This window comes from Dermacentor albipictus, chromosome 2 (genome assembly GCF_038994185.2).
Source record: "Dermacentor albipictus isolate Rhodes 1998 colony chromosome 2, USDA_Dalb.pri_finalv2, whole genome shotgun sequence".
Classification (NCBI taxonomy): Eukaryota; Metazoa; Arthropoda; class Arachnida; order Ixodida; family Ixodidae; genus Dermacentor; species Dermacentor albipictus.
Genome location: NC_091822.1, coordinates 130,039,281 through 130,054,134, shown reverse-complemented (window position 1 = coordinate 130,054,134; position 14,854 = coordinate 130,039,281).

Below are 14,854 nucleotides of genomic sequence, written 5' to 3'. Positions count from 1 at the left end.
GTTCCGAATAAGGGCCAAATAAGAAAAACGTATTCCATTCTGAATTTATTCCAAACTCCGGACGTCAAACTTACGTAACTCTTAATGACACTATCGGACTGTGACCCGCAACGTTGCGGCGTTAAAGGGCCCTGGCGCGGTCGCCGAGGAGGACGTTGACGACTGGCGACTGTGACGTAGGTCATTACTTCCGGCTGGGGCTGCTGTCATCGTGGTTGCACCTCCGGAACTTCAAGCGATCACTGAACCTCTTCTTTGACGATTTCGGCTATTGAGACCATTTGAGGCTGTGACTTGGTTTACAAGTTTTGCAGCTTTTCCCGTACGACGACTCTGATAGTCTCGCACTGATCGTCGGCGGCCAGTGACCGGACTCCGCCGTAGTTTGTAGAGTTTGTGCGGTGGTTGAATTGCCGGTTCCGCATTTCGAGTGTATTCTCGAAACTGGTGCCTCGCGAAGAAGCTCGTCGATGGTCTTTGGTAGGCTTCGTGTCATTCCACTGAAAAGTTCTTCTTTCACACCACGCAAGAATAGGCGCACTTCTTTCTCCTCGGACATTTCTGGGTCGGCGTGGCGGAATAGACGGCACATTTCTTCCGTAAATATGGCAATGTTCTCCTTGGGTAGCTTCACTCGGGCTTCCAATTTAACTTCGGCCCTTTCTTTCCGGGCGATGCTGGTGAAAGCCCTCAGTAAGTTACTTCGGAACAGCTTCCACGTTGTAAGGGTGGATTCTCGGTTCTAGAACGGCCACCATTACCATTGGAGGGTTGCAGTCGCCAATTTATCACTTCGGCTGAAAAGGAGCGCTGTAAAGATCCGTTCTGTCCCCTTTTCTGTTTAACATGGCCTTGCTCGGACTACAGCCTGCATTAGCTCGCATCCCCACACTCAAGCTTAGGCTCTCCGCAGACGATATCACTCTGTGGGTCACCGGGCCAGCGACGGGGACATGCAAGACACGCTGCTGCAAGCCATCAACGAGGTCGTTGCATACGTAGAACCGCGTGGCCTGGTGCCTCCCAACAGAAATTGGAGCTCTTTCTGCACAAGCCTAATTGGGAAGGTCGACGTCCAAACCCTCAACCTCCCGAGATAGAACTCCACGTGTATCCGCAATGCATACCTACTGTACCTAGCATCCGTATTATTGGCTTACGTATCCAACAAAACGGCAAAACATGTAGATACTCAAGCAATCAGAAACTTAAGTACACCAAACCACTCGCCTTATTGCACGCATCGCAAATCGACATTACGGCATGAAAGAAAACAACCTTATACGCCTGGTAACCACCTACGCCCTGAGCATGATCACCTATGTCGCCCGGTGCCTTAACCTCAATGTAACTGACAAGCTCAAACTCAACACCATGATCAAGAGGGCCTATATACAATCCCTACATCTTCCTATCTCCACCTCTAATGAGAAAATGGCCGCCCTCGGCATTTACAACACCACAGACGAGCTTATTGAAGCGCAGCGTATTAGCCAATATGAACGACTCGCTAATTCCACCACGGGCAGGCACATTCTAGGCACCCTAGGCTTAGCCTGCACCACCCAATTCGGACCAAAAGTAGCCACCCCTCCAAACATTCGCGCTAAGCTAGTTATCCCCTCCATAGCTCGCAATAAGCACCTTGAACACAATCCAGAGCAACGTGCAGAGAGCTAAACAACTACAAAAGCGCTACGACCAAGCCGCTGGCATAGCTTACGTGGACACAGCGGAACATCCCAACCAAAACGCCATTGTGGTCGTCGCAGTCGCGGGCTCGCAGTACCACCTCGCCACGGCTGCATTAATGCTCACCACGCAGCCCGAAGAAGGAGAAGAAAAAGCCATCTCTATGGCCTCCGCGGCTACCAATGCGCACTGCATCATCAGTGATTCAAAAACGGCCATTCGGAACTACACAAGAGTGCTGATAGCGCCCCAAGCGCAGACGACACTCTCTTTCACACCTCCCTCAAGGCAACGCTGCGTCCAGATCATCAGGGCCCCTGGTCGCTGGGGTCTGGCTGGAAACGAAGCCCCCCATGATGCCGCCCAAGTTCTCGCACACCGGGCGCATCATCTTTCTCCTGAGTCTCCCGATCCCGACCAGCCCTCAGTTCTGCAGCGCGGTCACGAGTGAGACCGAATGGTCACGTTCAGATAAATTATGCTCCACTACCGCAGAGAGAGGTTGCGCTACCCCCCGGCACACAAAACACTTAGTAAATCTCAATACATCACTTGGCGACTACTTCAGACGCGAACTTTCATGAACCGCGTACTACACAGCCGCATTTAACCCGATGCATACTGCCCGCTCTGCAAAGCGTACGAGGCCCTCGCTGACCTCGATCACATTAACTGGCAATGCTCCAAAGCCTCACCTATCAACTCCCACCGCACTAACACTACACGCCTCATAACCTCGGCTGAGCAGTGGGAGACTTTGCTGCTCAGCTTGGACCGAGAGGAGGAGCTCTCGGCCGTTCGGATGGTCGAAGACACCGCCAGAAAGCAAGGACTGGCTGCCGTTTGAGGAAGGGGGGAATGGGGGTTAGTCTCTCGACCCTCGCCACCCCTCTATGCCATCAAGGACATAATAAAGGTTTATCTCTCTCTCGCTGTCTTGATGACAAAGTAAGGTCCTGTATATGGCGTTTTCGAATCAAGTCCCTTTTGGACCAGAATCCGCGAATCTGGTTCAATATCCGGAATCATTGTGCAGTATGTGTGGTCAAAATTATTTTTCATTGTTGATCTATATTTTTGTCGCTGATGAGAAGTCGTAAGATGTTCCTTTAGATCAATGTGTTTCACTCAGCCCAATTCATGGTCTGCTGGCAGCCATGAGCTCTTTTCAAATGCCTCAATATGTGCGCTGCATCCCAGACCTGTTGCACATGATCTGTTATGATGTGCAACAGCGACCTTCAAGACGCATTTCCAGCCGCCTTTAAGTTCGGGGTATAATCCTATGTACATCTTCAAGTTCCTTATCACTCGCTCTGCAAGGGAATTAGCTTCCGGATGGTAAGATGCTGGGAAGCGAAGGGTGACCTTTCTGTTCTTAGCCCAAAGTCGCAGTTTTTTGCTTTCAAACGCTGGGCCATCGTCTGCGATGACAACCCTGACGTTCTTGAAGAGAGAGAGAGAGATAGAAGGAAAGACGGAAAGGCAGGGAGGTTAACCAGACTGATTCCAGTTCGCTACCCCACACGTGGGGACGGGAATGAGGAGTGAAAGAGGAAGAGACAGAACTTAGGTGTAGGATGTCTATAGTCGGGCACTCAATTCTGTTGCCCTCAGGTAGCGAAAAAGCGCTCGAACTTCCTTCTGGGCAAATGAACTGTGAGGCCAGGCTCCCAAGATCTGCGCTTCCGTAAATGGCCTGTCATGCAGTCTATTTAAGGCACACTGGAGAGTCTCACGTTGATTATCGAAGCGAGAACAGTGGCACAGAAGGTGACTGATGGTCTCTTCACACTTGCACTTAGCGCACATTGGTGAATCCGACACAGCAGTGTTGCGTCACGTCGTGGAAAGTTCGCTGGTAATGTAAGTTTCAGTGATGGGTCGAGGCTGTGTAAACGACACTTAGAGTTCTCTTGTGTATGCCAGCAACCTAACGTGATTGTACGAGCGAGACTGCGAAGCTCTCTTGCCGCGTCGACTCTGGATAAAGGTGTAAGGAGTGTCGGTGAGCCAGCCTGGGCACGTCGGGCAGCGTCATCAGTGAGGTGATTACCAACGATGCCACAATGTCCCGGCAGCCACTGAAATATGATATCATGTCCTCTTTCAGATGCGCCATGGCAGGTTTCGTTGATTTGTGACACCAGCTGTTCATAATTGCCACGTCGTAAACTTCGCAAGCTCTGGAGGGCTGCTTTCGAGTCACTAAATACTGCCCATTTGTTGGGCGGTTCGTTTTCAATGTATTCGACAGCAGCGCGAAGAGCGGCCAGTTCAGAACCCATAGATGTCGTTACGTGTGAAGTCTTAAACTTGATGACGACCGATTGAGATGGTAGAACAACGGCGCCCGTAGAATTTTCCGAGACCGAACCACCCGTGTAAACATGAATTCGGTTAGCGTATGAACAATGCAGAAGTTCCAACGTGATCTGCTTGAGAGCCGCGGTGGTCAGGTTAGCTTTCTTCACTATTCCTGGAACAGCAAGGTACACAGGAGGCTTCTTCAAGCACCACATTGGGGATGGCGTTCTTGTTGCGGGTGAGTGCCTCAAAAACAAATAGTGCCGGTTAGCCGCAATTGATCTGGAGAATGCTGCCTTGGGTCTTTTCTCAGGCAAGCGAGCGAGATGGTGGTCAGGGACTCTGGATATATGGCGAACATGCACCCGGAGTGCGTCGATATCTATATAGGTCCTTATTGGGTGATCTCTCGTGGTGGCAATTGTCGCCACGGTTGAAGCATTTCGAGGTAGCCCCAGACATGTTCGAAGGGCTTGGCCTTGAATGCTCTGCAGGACATGGATGTTAGTTTTGTTAGCATTGCACAGTACTGGTGTGCTGTATCGCAAGTATCCTAGCAAGAGCGTCCTGTATAGTTGAAGCATAGATGCCACGGATGTGCCCCACGTTTTACCGGCAAGAAACCTTAGTATATGGGAGATAGAAGTAAGCCTCTTCTTCAAGTATGTGATGTGGGGGCTCCATGAAAGATCTCTGTCTATAATAACGCCTAGGAATCGGTGAGTGTATGCGTAGGAAATTGGTTTGTGGTCAATAGAAATGGGGTACCAGGTCATGGGCTTGTGGGTAAAGGCGACTAAGGCGCACTTCTCAGTCGAAACGCTGAGGCCTTGCGCACGCAGGTACGATGATTTTAGGGCCACTGCTTTTTGGAGCCATGCACGCACCTGGAGACGTGTAACTGCCGAGGCCGATATGCATATATCGTCAGCATATATGGAAAGGTTTACTGTATGTGGTAGAACGTCAGCAAGGCCAAGGATTGCAAGGTTGAACAAAGTGGGGCTAAGAACCTTACCCTGAGGGACGCCACGGTAAGTGTAATGGTCAGCAGTTCGGCCATCTGCACTGTGCACAAAGAAGGATCTTTTGAATAGATAGCTCCGAATCCACCGAAACATGCGTCCACCAATTCCATTATTTTCCAGCGCATCAAGGATGGCTTCATGCGTTAGATTATCACAGGCGCTTTTCACGTCGAGGAATAGTGCAACCGATATACGCTTGTGGTGTTTTTCTTGTTGTACAGACGTGACTAGGTCGATGACGTTGTCAATAGAGGAACGGCCTCTTCTAAAACCAGCCATGGTATCGGGGTATACATTGCGGCGCTCAAGATACCATTCCAGGCGGGTGAGAATTATTCTTTCCATGACCTTCCCAACACAGCCTGACAGCGCAATGGGTCGGTAGGACGCTAGGCCAAGTGGCGACTTTCCAGGCTTCAGGAGTGGTATCAAGCGGCTGGACTTCCACCGCTCAGGAATGACGCCATCATTCCATGACTGGTTATAAGATTCCAGAAGTCTGCTTCTGCCATCTTCACCTAGGTGGCATAAAGCAGCGTAGGTGATGCCGTCTGGTCCTGGAGACGATGAGCGCCAGCATGAGGCCAGAGCAGCGTCCAATTCCTCAAGTGAGAAGGACACATTCAATTCTGGAAAGCGTGTCGCAGGAACCTCACCCAGAATTTCGCTATTGATGGTGACCACACTGCACGCAATCTTTGCACAGAAGTCTTCGGCTATATCGACCTGTGAGCGGCGTTGATGGAGGGCTAGGGCTGACAATGGGTGTCGTTGCTGTGGAGACGAGCCAAGGCCGCGCACCGTCGTCCATAATATAGACAGTGGCTTGCGGGGGTCAAGTTATTCGCAGAACGTCTTCCACCGTTGTTCCTCCAGCCTGTCCATACGACGTTGGATTTTCTTCTGTATACGTCGAGCGACTCTACGGTCATGAATTGACTTCGTGCACCTGCATCGCCTCTCGGCTCTTCTGCGAATCATTCGAAGTCGCTCAAGTTCCATGTCAAAATCCGTACGTTTTTTAGCGGATGTAAATGTGTACTTAGACGATTCCTGTACACTTGTAATAAGGTTCTCAATGGTGCCGGTAAATCCTTCTTTGCATGCCTCTTCCACCTTTGTCTTATACGTTGACCACCTTATATATGCTTGTCGGAAAGTACAAGAGAAGAAGCTTCCAAATCCAGTGATACTTAAGTAGGTGGGAATATGGTCAATACTATGAGTCTCGATGTCAGAGAACCATCGAACATTTTGACCAAGTTGCCGTGACACCAAGGTCGAGTCTAAGCAACTGCTATAGTTCGAACCACGCAAGTACGTCGGACTGTCATCGTTCATAATGCTAACTTCATGGACGGAAGAAAATTCCACAAGTTTCCGGCCCCTGGAATCTATTCTGCAGCTTCCCCAAGCCAAGTGATGAGCATTAAAGTCTCCCGTGATAATCCAGGGTCCAGTAGTCGCCATCAGGATGTGTCGCAATCGGTCACCGTCGAACCGACTATATGGGGATAAGGGTGAAGGGCACTTTATTCTTTGTAATGCGGAGACACACGTATTGGTTTCCATCATGAGGCTGCACCGAGTGGGGAATGTAAGCCAGTTCTGTACGGATGTAAACAATTACTTTGCTGGATTGCCCGTGCGTCGACGCCATAAAGGCTTCGTATCCAGAGAGTCTCAGCGCTTTTGACACGTTCGGTTCACATATTACCATTACAGGAAATCGGCTCATGAAAACGTATTGGCGGAAACATGAAATCCGTGATTTAAGTCCTTTGGCATTCCGCTGGAAAATCGTCGCGCCACGGACTTCATCACGGAGTGAAGGCAGTGAAAGAGCCATTGTGCTTATGCAAGATTTGCAAGCACTGGGCTCAGGGCATCCAACACTTGCACTGCGCTTCGAGCTGTTGGCGTATTCGAGTTGCCCACAAGCATACAAATCGCATTTATCAAAGACTTGAGCATTGTTACAATGCAGCGGTCATGCTCTGTCAGCTCATCTGGGTGAGGGGTGGAGCATTGTGGTGCCTTTGTTGGGGTTTTTCCACAGGGCTTATCCTTGGCAGTGGTGGCCATTCCTCATCCACGGCATTCGTTTCAGATGCTCCGTTATCTATACACGGTTTGGAAACATTTTGCACTGAGGTTGGAGCAGGTTCAACTGCAAGGGGCTGTGCGGCACGCGTATTCTTTGTGCGGAGAGCAGAATTCCTTGATGAGCGTCTGCGACGAGAACGACGTCGCCTGACGTCAGCAGCTGCTTCACGGTGAGTCGACCGGTCCCTCACCATTTTCTTCAAGATGGAGAGTTCTCGCTTAACTCTAGGACATTCCTTTGATGAGGCATCGTGGGGCCCTTGACAGTTCGGACACCTATAACTTTTTGCCTGGCAGTTGCCTGCACAGTGTTGTGCTGCACAGCGGGAACATATAGCAGGCTTTCCACAGACGGCGCTCACGTGGCCCAATTTCTGACAGTTTCTGCACTGAAGCGGCTTGGGAACAAAGGGCCGGACAGCATGCCGAAAATGACCTACCTTCACACGCGATGAAAGGCAGTCACCTTTAAAGACAATTTTCACGCATCTGGAAGTTCCGAGACGGGCCACCTGTAGTATGTGGGTCCCATGATTGGCAGGCTTTATCGAAAGTGGTAAATTCTCGCCTGAGATGGCCGCATCAATGTCATATATGACGCCTGTAGTAGTCTCTTTTCCCATCGGGATGATGGTGCAGACGTTCATGCCACCGAGAGCAGTGACAGCTCGCAGAGAATCTAACGCCGACGCTTGGGCGACGTCTACCATGAAAATATTCTTCCGAGGGTTGACTCGTACGTCCTCAATGCCATTTTGCAACAGTCTCTCGAGTTCAACTGATGCAACTTGACTGTTGAGGAACCTCATGTTGTCGGAGGGTAGCACAGGTTAGAAAAGGATGGTGTACTTCGGTGAACTCTGCGGGGTCCTCATAGTAGATGTGTCCACAGAGGCCCTAAGCATCTGCCGCTTTGCTTTCTGACTCAGGACAGTCACGTAGTCGTCGTCGGAGCTGTCGTCGCTCTCGGTCGAGTCTATCAGGGTAGCCTCGCTGTCGCTCGAGAGGCTGTTCCGCTTTCTTGAGGCTGCCGACGCGGGCGCCGCTACATCAGGTGGGAGTGCGGGGGGCTCCACTTCCATTCCTGTAGGGCAGGGAACAGTGTTCCCCGGAAGAAAGCGAGAATTACTACAAAATACTGGTGACGGAGAACAAACACTCAGCAATCACGTTCTTGAAGAGTTCTCGTTCCAGTAATGATATCACACAGTTTGCATCCTCCATTCCAGATTTGGCGCCAACAAAACGCGTGCACTCGTCCACGGCGACAAGGAATTTGGTGTCCGAGACCTAAATTTTGCCGTTCTTCCATTTCCTGCGTGCATTCCCAAAGCTGTAACAGGTTTATTTTTCTTGTTTGGGGTTTCATGCGACATTTGGAGTCAAGATAGGCCATCGGCATCTTGATGTTTCTGTCCCGGGTTATGTCTGATGTCAAAACTCAGTTGTACTTCGCTAACCTATCGAGCAATTCTGCCCTTCGGCTGCGATAGCTCGAACAGGTACGTCAACGCCTGGTTGTCTGTAAACAGCTTGGATTGGTTGCGTTCTAGGTAGCTCCTTAGGTATCGCAAGACTACCACCACCGCCAGCGCTTCCTTCTCCGTAGTTGCATGATTTTGTTCTCTCTTCGTAAAAGTGGAAGAGTGGTAACCTACTACCCTCAGCTCTTTTCCTTGGTGCTTTGTAACATCACGCTGATAGAGTATGGCGCCTGCTTCATAATAAGATGCGTCGGTATAGAGCTCAAAGGCAGCTTGAAGTCAGGGAGAAATAATACTGGGTCCGATGAGACGATACCGACAAGATCAGGGTAGCTATTCTCACACTCTTCTGACCCCCTAAATGGCCTGCCATATTGACTCAATGCGGTGAGACATTTGGTTTTTCTGGCATAGTCTATTATGAATGCACGAAAATGTGCCCCCAGTCCCAAAAACACTCGGAGTGAATTAACATCATACGGTTTCACCATTTTCTTGATGCGTCGAACACTCTCTTCCTTAGTGCTGTTCATTTCACCATCAAACAGCCTTTTGACGAAAACGACCTTATTGCAGAAAACGTACTTTTCGTCATGTTAATTTTAAGTCGTGCGGTGCTTAGTGCCTCAAGTACTTCGCACAAATATTCTTCGTGGTTTTCCCTTGTCCTGGAGTAGACAATCATATCATCCACATATACATTGAAAAATTTTCCTATGAATTTGCTCAGCGTTTCGTTCATCATCTTCTGTAACCACGACCCAAAATTCTTCCAGCCAAATGGTAGCCGATTATACTCGTAGATGTGGAATGATGTGACAAATGCCGTAAGCTTCTTGGTCTCTTCTTTCAGTGGTACTTGCCGGTACCCCTTCCATAAGTCTCTACGTGAAAACTATGCGCATCCTCCAGTCTCGTCAATGATGTCATCCATCCTAGCCATCGGGTGTGGAAAAAATATCGGTCAGCTTGTTTCTCATTAGGTAATCAGTGCACAGTCAGAATCATCCATCTTCCTTTGGTACAATGGTAGGGGGAGCAAAACAGGATGTCGATGACCTAATGATTCCTGCTTCTAACATGCCTTCAAGTTCTTGTCTTAGCCATTCTTTGTTTTCATTGCTGAGACTATACGTTTTTTTTTCTTATGACTGTGCTGTCACGCGAAAAGAACAGAGCCTCAATCATGGTTGTGGCATCGGGGGATGGCCCAATGCAGATTAAGTCGGGGAACTTCAGCGGCACGTCTTCTGCGTATGATGGCTTTCGTTCGTGTGGTTTTTCCATCAAACACATATCATGCTCATGTTTTTGAATAGTCACTTCGTCATTTCATAGTATGTTGATCTTCATATTCTTCATGTCAGGTCGTAATAAAAGAAGGGCGAACTTCACCGCTGACAAGGTGAGTGCTTCCAACTTGAACTTCTGACCTTCAAACTCAAGAGCTGCTGTTCTCCATTTATGGTAATCCTGAGATTAACCATCGTAGCTACACACACGAATAGGTTTCCAGGATATGATGCTGCTTGACTCCGCTATAGTTTCATCAATTAGGTTCACGGAAGCACCAGTATCAACCAATGCTGACGTGTTTCAGTTCTTTACAAGCATCTACACCATGAGAACGCCCGATTTAACAAGGAATGCCGTTTTTCAGCATATTGGTGAAATTCTGCTGCAAGGAACATGCGAGGAAGCAGGAGAGAAGGCTTGTGTGTCCAAATTGGTTAAGCGCCCTCACGTGGTATTTTTCGCGCCCATTTTGCTATTTTAACTTCTTTTCCGCGTTTTGGTGCACTCAGCACGCCCTCCACACTCAAGTTCTAGCGATCATGTAAGAGGGCGAAAAATCACCTGCGACGTGTTCCGCCTGAAGGACCCAATCAGAACTACTGTAATTTGGTGGTATACTTTAATTTGTATTTTTTCTGCTAGGGCCGCTCAGCGCGGCAAAATATTTGATCTAACATCTAACATATAAGAACCGACAAACATAGTTAACATGTCGTCTATAATAAAATAAGCAGACAGTTGTTTTTATAGGACTTCTGCTATTAAAGTCTGTACTTGATTACCTAAATAAATGTTTTGCAACTTCACTGATGTTTGATGAGCTGCAGCCCACTGGTACGGATTGCAGTCCATGCTGTTCACACTTTCAAATATTACGGCCTGTATATATGCGAATGGGATGGTCGCTTCTTTTGGGCAGCATCATGCAGGTTCGCTTTAAGTAGATGACAATATTAACGCGATAGCGTTAAGGAGCTCGTGTCGCAGAAAAGCCGGTGTCGTCGGCGTCGGCGTTTGCGGCGTTGACCGTGAGCGATAAATCACGGCAGGCGCTTCATAAATAAAAAGCAACTTCCAAGATTGGCCCGGTGGGAATCGAACCAGGGTCTCCGGAGTGTGAGACGGAGACGCTACCACTCAGCCACGAGTTCGATGCTTCCATGCGGTGCAAACGCGCCTCTAGTGAATGCGGTGTTGCCTTCGAAACGAGCCGTGGAAAGTTATAATGCGGTGTATATCGGTAATTATGAACATGTAACGTACAGAAGTCGGAATTACACGAGTTGCGAAGTGAATTTCCGCTGCATTTCTTCTGCGCTTTCCGCACACGCAGAGCCATCTTGCGGCAAACACAGAAGACTCCCTCCTCTCAATGTACGGCGCTGCCCCGACAGGAGGCGCGCCGCGCCCGCATTGGGACCACTGCCAGGCGCGTCGCGGGACTCCCTCTCCCCTGACGACGCTTCGCCGTGCTCCCTGTTTAGATTACTATCTATCTCTCTGCCCGTGCCGATCACTACGTTTGGCTGGCGTAGATCGTTTCCCCTCCGAGACACCGAGTTCTTTGGTTCGTTCCGTTCGCTCAGGCGCACGTTTCGTTGCCGCGCCGAACGCTGCGTTGCTCGACGCTCACCGCGTGATAGGTGGGCGCTAAGTCCGATGCGGGGCGCATCGTAAGTGATCGCTGTGCCGTAGCGCATTGTCTTATACCCCTTGGCGGGTCGACAAGAACGCTGTCGCGTCCCACTCTTGAATGCGAAGCTTAAGCGTCCTCCAATTTTTATCTCACCCTCTTTATGAATGCAACATTCGATAGCCACCACCATGCGAACGTGTTTAAAAACGGTCAATTGTATCAGTTGCGGTGTTTCACTGGCCTCACGGCTTCATGCACGGCTGCCGTCGCCAGTGATGTGCCTCGTCTGGCCGCGTATTGCCGTGCTGCTGGAAACAGAAAAAATGTGCTATATCGTGTAAAAATTGGTCGCAGGAACCAATCGCGGCCTGTTTGGAAACTGTATACCCATGAAAGAGCAATAACTCTGCAGCCTCTCGGCATGTGTACTGGTGAATAAAAAAATACATTGCTTTGAATGCTCAACATTGAACTTCCTTGCGTGCGAGGTGGATAAAGCAGATTGCTGTGTTCGTTTCGTAAAAGTGGAAAGCAATAATAATTATAAGGTTATTGCTCTTTAAAAACAATTCAAACAAGGCTTTTATTATTTTACCACGTTGCTAAAAATCCTAACACTGAGTTCAAGTTCACGGTGCATTAGCGCAAATGTGCTTCCGGTGATAAAATTCAAACAATTGCATTTGATACCTGATAAAATTGCTGATTTAATTTCGCAGTATCTGGCAAGAAAATTCAAATAGTCAATGCTTCACCAAGCACAGCCCACACGAAGATACCAGTAAAAGCAATGGCCACGCAAAACTGTGTTGCCTGTGTGTGTGCTTTTCTGTCATGGAGTATTTTGTGCACTGTTCTTAATCATACTTGAATCATAAACTCACCGACACTTCCCCCATGGTAAATCACGCTTTTTTTCGACTCCAGCCTTCCAAGATGCTACACGTATTTCTTCACCCCGTTGGGGGCCATTGCCTCTGGTCGTACAAATCAACAGTGAATGTGTCACCAATAGGCGAGAAGCCTCCCAAGGTACGTTTCTGAACACTTTACCTAAACTGTGTTCTGTACATTTATTGGACTACCTTTTGTTTCAGCAGTTCTTGCTTGTATGTTTATGATGGCTTCATGATTTTTATTTTCAGGAAAATCGACAAAAGAGAGATTATTGGTTTGCAAGCTACCTATGTGAAACCACAGTAAGCTCAACAGTCATCACAATGACAACAGGTCCTCTTGAAATAGGTGCCTCACCATGAAATGTTGGCAATTTTACCATATACAGCGTTGTGAGCCCTACCAAGAAAGCTGCAGTCTACAGTTTTGTATTGTACCGAGCGGGAATGCTAAAACTTCACATAGAAGCTTACTTGCTCTTAACGGCGTTTTCTGATAATCGGAGAAATAGCATCTCCGATTCAAAATATTATGTGCATGCAACAGCCGAGTTGCGCTAATGCTACGAGGTTAAAATGTTATTAGCCGAATAGCTCGATTCTGAATGACTTGCAATGAAGTTAGGTGACTGTTATAAGTGTTTCCCCATGATTCAATGTTTTAGTTAATATGAGAATGAACAAAAGCATAATAAAGCGACATGAGAGTAGAAAATGATAAATATGGTCGTGCTTTGATTAAAACGCGTATCCCGTGTGCCATTTTCTTTTTAACATTAGCAATGTGAAGGTGAAATTTGAGATGGCTGTCGAATTCCACACCTAAATAGGTGCAATGATCAACTGCATTGATTAGGTGATTGTTGATTGTAATAGAACGGTGTGTCTAAAATATTCTTTACACAAAACTAAGAAGGAAGTCTTTTAACGGTGTATTTAAAACAAATTTTATACAAAAGTAAGACGAAGGTCTAATAACGGCGTACATAAAATATTCTTTACGCAAAAGTAAGAAAGAAGTACTTTGACAACGTATGAACAGATATTACTAGAAGGTAAATTTAAATAGACTCTCAGTAAAGTAAATAAAAAGTTGGTAGAAAATCTAAATAATGTTATGGGCATTTTTGTAAGGGTATTGCCATGATGACCAGAACAGAAACAATCTAGCAAGCTTGATGGCCATCGCCACCAAGTATCACATGCTCCCTCACAACGTTATTTTGTTACGTGAAAATGCATAGATTTATGAAACCTTCAAAAACCCTCACTGCAATTTTGGGGAAATGATACTTCATACGGACTGAAACTCACAGCACACTTTCTTCTATTATTCTATTTTTTACCCTTAGTACCCTTAGTGCATATGATGGTAAAGAGGGGCGCGGTTACAAAGCAGTAGGATAGACAGAAAAAGAAGTGTATTGAGTTGTGGTAACGCAATGATTCTCTTGATTATAGAACGCTTGTTCACGTTTTTTAAAAAGTTTTTTATCAGTGATTGTTACGATAATTGAGGAAAGTTGGTTCCATTCCTGAGATGTATGGGGGACGAAAGATTGAAAGACTTGGCCTAACATGAACCAGTCCCTACGTTAGTGCGACGATCGACGCGCTTTGAAATGTGCTGAGGCTACAATATCAAGTCGTCGGGAAATGTCGTATGATGAAAAATTTTACATAAGCGCAAAACGTAGGAGAGACTTTCTGGCGGTCAGCTAGTGGATTAAGTGCTAGATTAGTTTTCATTGAGGTTGTCCTCGTGGTATGGTTAAAGTTAGAAAGAATGAAACGAGTGGAGTTATTTTGTACGAGTCAAGTGAAGTAATAAGATTAACGCAAACGGGATATCATATTGCAGATGCATTATAATGTTTTGAACCTATTAGTCTTGTAAAGCTGCAGCTTTAAAGTAGGCGGTGCTTTCGAAAGTTTCACCTGTGTACCTGAGCATGAGATTAGCATTTTTATTCGCATGCTTTATATTAATAGTCCCATTTAGGTTATTTGTAATGCGTACACCAATATATTTATATGAGATAACATCTACGAGATCGTTTTTATGATGGCAAGTGCTAGGATTAGAATTCTATCTGGATGCGTGCATTATTTTACATTTGTTAACTACAAAAGGCCCATGTACATTTCGCAAGAAATCAATAATAGGCTAGCCCTCACCGTAAGAGATAAGTAGAAAAAACAAATTCAGACAACTAGCCCACTCCACACTTGTCAAACATGACCGAATCACTAAAACAAATTTTCTTTCTCTTCAAACAGCAGATGACAAACCTGAGCACAGTGTGTTCCCAAAAAATTTTCGAAACATAATCGCAGTATGTTTTGCATAGCATTCAGTCAATCAGCAGCGGACGAGCAAAGGAAAACTCTGCGTGGGAACTTCTCTTC